This window comes from Herpailurus yagouaroundi, unplaced genomic scaffold (assembly GCF_014898765.1).
Source record: "Herpailurus yagouaroundi ecotype Mexico unplaced genomic scaffold, PumYag 29, whole genome shotgun sequence".
NCBI lineage: Eukaryota > Metazoa > Chordata > Mammalia > Carnivora > Felidae > Herpailurus > Herpailurus yagouaroundi.
The window spans coordinates 99,753,540-99,762,580 of record NW_024412377.1 but is presented as its reverse complement, the minus strand read 5'-3'; the positions used below and the strand labels follow the sequence as shown (position 1 = coordinate 99,762,580).

At 37.1% G+C, this 9,041-nt stretch overlaps 1 long non-coding RNA gene across 1 annotated transcript; it reads right to left on the bottom strand.

Moving 5' to 3' along the window:
• Nucleotides 1-732: 732 nt before the first annotated feature.
• LOC121014370 (uncharacterized) lies at nt 733-8,837 on the bottom strand. Its single transcript, XR_005783181.1, has 2 exons — nt 8,619-8,837; nt 733-977 (listed from the first exon to the last, which is right to left on the bottom strand). It is a non-coding gene; the product is annotated as an uncharacterized LOC121014370 (long non-coding RNA).
• Nucleotides 8,838-9,041: the final 204 nt, after the last annotated feature.

The window sequence follows — 9,041 nt, the reverse complement described above, 5'->3', positions numbered from 1 at the left end:
GAATTTTTCATTTTCTAAGTGAAACAGCATTAGATTTATTATACTGTAGAACTTCACTTAGTGTAAGCCAAATACCACAGTGTATAATCACTTTAATTATTTATTTGTATAGTTTCCAGTACTTTGTCCAAGTATTTTGTTTGATTTCTTTATATATATAAATATTTCTTTATTTTATATATATAATGAATAATGAATATATATATTCATTTCTTTATATCTTTCTATCTATCTGCAGGTCATTCCTTCTTCGGTAGTATAAAATAAGCAAACGAATACAAAAAGAAAGAAAGGTTCATTTAATACCAAGGCAGTTCCCTCTTATGGATTTGATTTATTTCCTCTCCTCTTCCTTTTCTATACTGATATGTACTGAGTGGGTTGGCTGCAATCTTAAGCCAAACAACACATTAATCTGTGGTGACCCAGGATGCTGCTGGGGGCGAAGGTGTTGATGCTCTTTTGTGCTGCTAATGCCAAGGTTTTGTTACTCTTAACTTTATTGTTTAAATTTATTTTATGTTGCTTTTCCATGTGAGTGTTAATTACATGGTGGCTTGCTGTTGACTTCTCAGTATCCTTCTTCTGTTTGCAAAGCACTGTGTCATGCTCTGTGGAGGCTGAACGAAGCTGCATTAAGGAGGGTTCCTTCCCTCAAAAAGTTTAAAGCTAGTGACGGTTAAGAAGTCTACCAGGGTTTCTGGGTGGCACAGCAGGAGTAGTAAAAAGGAATTCATTCATTCTCCATGTATTTTTAGAGCATTCTACAATATTAGAGGCATTGTTTTAGGCATCTGGAATTCATCACAGAATCCAGACATCAAGTGTGTAGAGCTTATACTATTGCGTATCAGACGGTGATACATGTTATCTGAGACAAATAGGGCAGGGTGAGGTGAAAGTGAGCATCTTCTTTTCGATTTCTTCTACATGCCAGATGTGTTACAGATGCTCTTGATCATCAAAATAACCCAATCCTGGAAAAACAAGAATATTTGAACTCAGAGAAATTAGGAAACTTTGATCTTTATAATACAAAGGCCACCATGCCACTGTACCATGTTATCTCCCTTTAGAAATGCTAAAACACACACACACACACACACACACACACACACACACACACACAAAGTTCAATGGAAGAAAATGAGAGAGCAGTGAATTCTCAAGGGGCTTTGTGGAAGTCTTCCTGGAAGAGGTGGCCTTTGAGAGGGCCATTAACAAATAAGCAGAAAGAGGAGGGGAGAGCATGATCAATGAGGGAACTCTCAATACATGAGTATATATCTATTCCAGTATACATCTATTCAACTTAAATCCATGTAATTGTATAAAGGTTTTGCTATCTCAAACTTAAAACTCAAAAGGTTTTCCTACTACATGAGAACTTATTTTCTAAAAGCCAACTTGCACTCCACAGCCCTGTAGCATTCAAATAAAATGAAAAGAATGTAAAGCAATGCTCTCGTAATAGGAAAAGGAGCTTCCAGGTCAGTGTTTTAAAACAAAACAAAACAAAACAAAACAAACAAAATAAATAAATAAAACCCAAACCTTTTCTGGTTCTGAGCCAGAAAGACCTTTTCCAAAGAGGAGGCAGCCCAACCCAAAGCCTCCCCCAGGGGTGCTCTCTCTGATGGCCTCTTGCTAGCCTAAGTCCTCAGATCCTTGAGAAGGTCTGAATGTGACCGTCCTTGTTCATTCATTTTATGTCACAGAGTGCTGCCAGTAGATTTTCCCATTACAGAAATTGGGGCTATTTTTTTCCAGGACGTATTTATTAACAGTAATGCTTTGGCTTTCTTCCATCTATTGAACAGAGTACTTATATGCATTCCACTGAAGAATGGGAATTGAGTTTTTTCCATTATCCGACCCATGTTCTTCTTAAATCTGATGGCGTTCTTTCCTAATGCTTCCAATAATGGTTTTCTCTTTGTGTACTTTTGATTGAAGTGTAATATACATATAGAGAAGTACAAAAGTCTTGATTGTTCAGATTGATGAATTCTCACAAAGTAAACACACCTGAGTAACTGGTACCCAGATTAAGAAAGAGAACCTTCCCACACCCCCAGAAGACTCCCCATCACTACTCCCCAAGGGTGACCACCATCTGACTTCTAATAATAGTGAATAGCTTTGCCAGATTTGCACTTAATATAATTATAAATAGAATTATGTGGTATGTACTTTTTCTTGTCGGGCTGTTTTTACTCAGTGAGATCCATCTATGTGGTTGCTGGTGGTTAGAGTTTGTGTGTTCTCGGGTGGTATAGTACTCCATAGTGTGTCTATAGAGTGAACAGACAACACTGTGTCCATCCATTCTGTTGTTGATGGCATCTAGGTTGTTCCCAATATGGGGACCACAGCTATAAAAATTGCTATAAAAATAATTTATGGAACTTGCATGTGATCCATAAGAAAAAAATTGTTATATTTATATGTTAATGGATACCCTAATTACAAGCAAAATTCTAAGTTAAAAAGAAAATTGTGCTAGAGAGCAAGTTCCTTGAAAATAAGGTATATACCTTAGTCCCTGGTGGATTCCCAGAGCCTGCTTCGTGGTGGAAGCAGATAGCAGAGGGGTTCAGCAAACATTTGATGAACATATAAATGAACTTTAGAATTAGGAAAATTTTATCTTTAGTGAAGAAGACTGACACCTAAGAGGCCATCTTACTAATTGGTGAGCTACATTAATGTGAGTGTCCCATTAACCACCAAATGATCATTAGCAGGACTATTATTGTAAAAGAATTTCTGCAGTGAGTAGAAGGCGGGTGAGACTAGATGGCCTTAATCCTAAATGGCTAGGATTCTATTTAACATGTTGTAATTACACAAATAATGTCACTCTGGGTAAAAGGAAGAACAGGGGGAAACAAATTATCTTGTTTTATTTTTTGTTTTGGGGTTATTGACTTTGTGGGTTTTTTGTTTGTTTGTTTTTGTTTTCTGGGGTTTTTTGTTTTTTGTTTCCTGTGCTAAATACTTCCCTGTAAGCACCAGAGGAAGCTGGTGTTGCAGTAAGTAGCAGTTTTCATTATACATTTATTTTGCTTAATTTTCATGTTTATTTTGTAAAAAGGGCCTCAATAGTTATGTCACACGGCTTTAGTAGTATCATCGCTTTTACTCAAGGCAGAACAGAGTTCTTATGACAAACAGGACATCATACCATAAAAAGCAGAAATTCAGGAGCCAGATAACTGATGATGAATCCTGCCTAATTCATCATTCACCATTTATTAACTGTGTAACTTTGAGCCATTTATCCAACCTTTCGTTTCCTTATCAGCAAAATGTGGCCAATAATGGTACCAACCTCACAGTCATCATAGGGATGAATATATGTAAGGCACTTGAAATAATGCATGACATACTAAGCAATCAATTAGTATTTGCTTTGTTTGTAAGAACCATCACTCATATTGTAGATATTGGTTAAATGCAGCCCAACTTATTCAGTTAATATTCATTAAAATGTTTAGGATTGACGAGATGCTATAAGTGTTATTTATTTGGTCTTGACACAAGGCAATGACGTGATTTTTCTTCCATGATTAAATACGGGGAACTTTGAAGATGCAGGTTAGGGAGGAGTGCGCACATCCAGCAGGCAGACTTCACTGACAAGCAGGAGAAAGAGTGTACAGAAAACTCCTCGGGATCTCCTTGGTCAGAGCCTTGGAGAACTGGAAGAGATGAGTCCCAAGTAAAAATGCAATTCACCCCTCAGGGCTGGTGATGACTAAAGTTGGCATAGATAAGGCTGTGTGCCTTCACTTCTTTGTTCATTAGTCATTTATCCATTTCTATACTCTTCTTTTTTTCCCCTAAAAAAGGATTTCCACATCAGCATTTCTCCCCCAATTCCTTTTATTTTTTTATTCTCAAGTTAGTTAACATACAGTGTAGTCTTGGCTTCAGGAGTGTAGAACCCAGTGATTCATCTCATATATATGACACCCAGTGCTAATCCCGAAAAGTGCCCTCCTTAATGCCCATCACCCATTTAACCCACCTTCATCAACTCTCGGTTTGTTCTCTGTATTTAAGAGTCTCTTATGGTTTGTCTCCCCTCTGTTTTTATCTTATTTTTCCCTCCCTTACCCTATGTTCATCTGTTTTGTTTTCTTAAATTCCACATATGAGTGAGATCATATGATATCTGTCTTTCTCTGACTTATTTCACTTAGCAATAATAACCTCCAGTTCCATCCACCTTGTTGCAAATGGCAAGATTTCATTCTTTTTCATCACTGACAAGTCCACTGTATCTATATACTACATCTTCTCTATCCATTCATCAGTTGATGGACATATGGGTTCCTTCCATAATTTAGCTATTGTTGATAGTGCTACTATAAACATGGGGGTGCCTGTGCCCCTTTGAAAGAGCACACCTGTATCCTGTGGATAAATGCCTAGTAGTGCAATTGCTGGGTCATAGGGTAGATCTATTTTTAATTTTTTGAGGAACCTCCGTACTGTTTTCCATAGTGGCTACAGCAGTTTGCATTCCCACCAACCATGCCGGAGGGTTCCCCTTTCTCCACATTCTCGCCAGCATCTGTTGTTTCCTGAGTTGTTAATTTTAGCCACTCTGACTAGTGTGAGGTGGTATCTCATTGTAATTTTGATATATATTTCCCTGATGATGAGTCATATAAGCATCTTTTCATGTGTCTGTTTGGCATTTGTATGTCTTCTTTGGAAAAGTGTCTGTTCATGTCTTCTGCCTATTTCTTCACTGGATTATCTGGGTTTTTTTAGTGTTGAGTTTGGTAAATTCTTTGTAGATTTTGGATACTAACCCTTTATCTGATATGTCTTTTGCAAATATCTTCTCCCATTCCATTGGTTGCCTTTTAGTTTTGTTGACTGTTTCCTTTGCTGTGCAGAAGCTTTTTATATTGATGAGGTCCCAGTAGTTCATTTTTGCTTTTATTTGCCTTGCCTTCTGAGACATGTCAAGTAAGAAGTTGCTGCGACTGAGGTCAGAGAGGTTGCTGCCTGTTCTCCCCAGTAGGATTTTGATGATTTCTTGTCTCACGTTAAGGTCTTCCATCCATTTTGAATTTATATTTGTGTTTGGTGTAAGAAAGTGGTCCAGGTTCATTCTTCTGCATGTTGCTGTCCAGGTCTCCCAGCACCATTTGCTAAAGAGGCTGTCTTTTCTCCATTGGATCCTCCTTCCTACTTTGTTGTAGATTTGGTCATATATTTGTGGGTCCCTTTCTGGGTTTTCTATTGTATTCCATTGATCTCTGTGTCTGTTTTTGTGCCAATACCATACTGTCTTGATGATTATAGCTTTGTAATATAGGTTAAAGTCCAGGACTGTGATGCCTCCAGCTTTGGAATCTGGGATCTTTTTGGTTCCATACAAATTTCAGGATTGTCTCTTCTAGCTCTGCGAAGAATGCTGGTGCTATTTTGATTGGGATCACATTGAATGTATAGATTGCTTCGGGTATTATTGGCATTTTAACAATATTTGTTCTTCCAGTCCATGAGCATGGAATGTTTTTCCATTTCTTTGTGTCTTCTTCAATTTCTTTCATGAGTTTTCTATAGTTTTTAGGGTACAGATCTTTTACCTCTTTGGTTAGGTTTATTCCTAGGTATTGTATGGTTTTGGGTGCAGTTGTAAATGGTATCAATTCCCTGATACCTCTTTCTGTTGCTTCCTTGTTATTGTATAGAAATGTGACCAGTTTCTGTACATTGATTTTATATCCTGCAACTTTGATTAATTCCTGTATTAGTTCTAGCAGCTTTTTGGTGGAGTCTTTTGGTTTTCCATACAGAATATCATGTCATCTGTGAGAAGTGAAAGTTTGACTCCTTCTTTGCCAATTTGGATGCCTTTTATTTCATTTTGTTGTCTGATTGCTGAGGCTAGGACTTCCAACACTATGTTAAACAACTGTGGTGAGAGTGGACATCCCTGTCATGTTCCTGATCTCGGGGAAAGTTTTCAGTTTTTCCCATTGAGGATGATATTAACTATGGACCTTTCATCTGTGGCTTTTATGATGTTAAGGTATGTTCCTTCTATGCCTACTTTCCTTTTTAGTAGGGACTTTTCTGGGTTTGGCAGGAAAGGCGGTCTTAAGAGCAACATACACTGAGGGGCGCCTAGGTGGCTCAGTCAGTTAAGCGTCCGACTTTGGCTCAGGTCATGACCTCACAGTTTGTGGGTTTGAGCCCCATGTCGGGCTCCGTGCTGACAGCTCAGAGCCTGGAGCCTGCTTCAGGTTCTGTGTCTCCCTCTCTCTCTTCCTCTCCCTGGCTCTCACTCTGTCTCTCTCTCTCAAAAATAAATAAATATTTTAAAAATTTTAAGAGGAATATACACTGAAATTCACTGAAATCCAGGCCTATCTCAAGAGGCGAGAAAGTCTCAAATAAACAACCTAACCTTATACCTAACAGAGCTGGAAAGCAGCAGCAAAGAAAGCCCAAAGCCAGCAGAAGAAGGGCAATAATAAAGATTAGAGCAGAAATGAATGATACAAAATCAAAAAACAAACAAACCAAAAACAAAACAGTAGAACAGATCAGTGAATCTAAGAGCTATTTTTTGAAAGAATAAACAAAATGGATAAACCCCTAGCCAGACTTCTCAAAGAGAAAGAGAGAGAGGACCCAAATAGATAAAATCGTGAATGAAAGAGGAGAGATCACAACCAATACCACAGAAATACAAACAATTATTAGAGAATACTATGAAAAATTATATGCCAACAAACTGGACAATCTGGAAGAAATGGACAAATTCCTAGGCACTCATACACTACCAAAACTCAAAGGGGAAGAAATAGAAAATTTGAACTGACCCATAACCAGCAAAGAAATTGAATTGGTTATCAAAAATCTTCCAACAAATAAGAGTCCTGGGCCAGATGGCTTCCCTGGGGAATTCTACCAGACATTTAAAGCAGAGTTAACACCTATTCTTAGCAAACTATTCCAAAAAATAGAAATGGAGGGAAAGCTTCTAAACTCATTTCTCCCCCAATTCCTGATCAGAACCTTCCAGAGCATTTAAAACTGTGGCATTTTAATCTGTTTGTAAGAAGACCCTGCTCTCATTGAGGGCTTTTTAACTGTTTATGCACTGGAATTAAAGCATCAAAATAAAGTGATCCCTAAGAATTCAGAACTGTACCAAGTAATAAACCTCAGATGAATCCTAAGTTTAGAAACGTGATTTTCTTCCTGCTCATCAAATTTTGGTAAAGTGCCTCCCTAAGGGAAAGCCACAGTGAAGAGAGCATCTAAACTTCCTTGCCACACGTCTGGGTTAAAAAATAACAATAAGCAAACCAGATCACAAATTAAAGTATAGGTGCATATTTCCGCATGCAGGTTTAAAATGTTTATAGTTTTAAAAATTAAAAGCATAATCAACACAAAGATTAAACAATGGAAATTTGCAGCAACTAAAATAATATGTTCTTATGAAAATAATCTCACAAATCATTGAGAAACAATGTAGACTTTAATATTTGATGTGAATAAGAAACTCACAAAATGCCCTATAATTACTTAGCTAATACACCAAGAAAATGTTCAGCTGCACTAGTAATAAATAAATGCCAATAAAAACAACAAAATAACATTTCTCTTTATCAAAGTAGCAAATGTTTAAATGATAAAACCCAGAGATATTTAAGACGAAGGAGGTAAAAGTATCTATGGGAGACTAAATTGGTATTTAGGTTTTAGGTTAGCAATAGGTGTCACGTAGATGTTTATTCCTTTAGTTCCAATAACCCCACTTCTGAAAGTCCATTTTGAGTGTTTAAAAATCTGACAAAGCTTAGTTAACAACGATATCCATCACAGCGATACTTAGTGAAACGTTTAAAATCACTGAAAACTAGAAGACTAGTTATGTATTCCATTCACTACAGCAGTGAAAAATAACGCTTATGTAATTTGCAATATAAGAGAAAAGAGTTCTGCGATAATGTTAAGTGAGGGAAGCTAGTCATAAAATACAGTGTGATTGCAATTATGTAAATACCATCTTAAAAAAAAAGTTCAAAAAATCTATAAAAGTCTAGGCATCATGCAAAAAGACAAATGAAATATATTGAAATAGCACATAAATGGTTGTTTCTGGGTGGTAGAGCTATGTATAAAGCTTTCCTCCTTTTGATTTATCCATAGTTGTATGCCTTAGCCACATAATCTGTAATAAGGATATTTATCTATTACATTGGAAACAATTTTTGGTACTTGAAAAAATAAACAAATGAGGAAAATAAAATATGGGAACTTTCATTTTCTTTTCCTAGCAGAGTAATAGAACAATTTATTTTATCTGACTTGTGGCTACCTGTTCCATTTGTGGAGTATAGATGCTAAATCCAGTGTCCTCCTAGCCAAGGCTTTCCCCTGCTATAGCTCCTTGGCCTGCAAGATCAAGTCTTAAAGCCATTCGAGGTCTTATTAAAAACTAAAGGGATACCCCAAACATTTAGTGCTCAATTTCTTTGGAAATTTAATCTTCTTCTAATCAAGTCTGAGAAATTTTTTAAATTCATTTTCTTAAAACATTAAATCCAACTTTAGTTATATTACTGATTAAATACCTTTTGATTTTTGAGATCACCATGCTTGAGAAAGCTTTAAGCATATTCATGTTCAGGGATTGTGGGCGTAAGTAAGATTCAACTCCTTTCTCATTTGTTACGTGAACTGCCCTCATCGAGCGCAGGCTATCACTGCAAAGTAGATGAAGAAAGCACTGCAGTATTAAAACTTATAAAAGGTTGATGACTCCCTTACAGAAGGTTCCAGGCTGACTTCTATGGTCTCATGGGCTCTGTGTGTCATCAAGACCTCCTAAGATTCTGAAGCCCCAGTTCCGTGGCTATGAGGGACTTGGGACCTGGCATTAGGAACAATGCGTGTCTATTATGTTTCATCCTCAGGAACCCATCTGACAGCACTCGTCAGGTCACATGTTGTCTGTGCTCGGCATACAATGCTGCTGACTTCTTGGACTCTAAGTA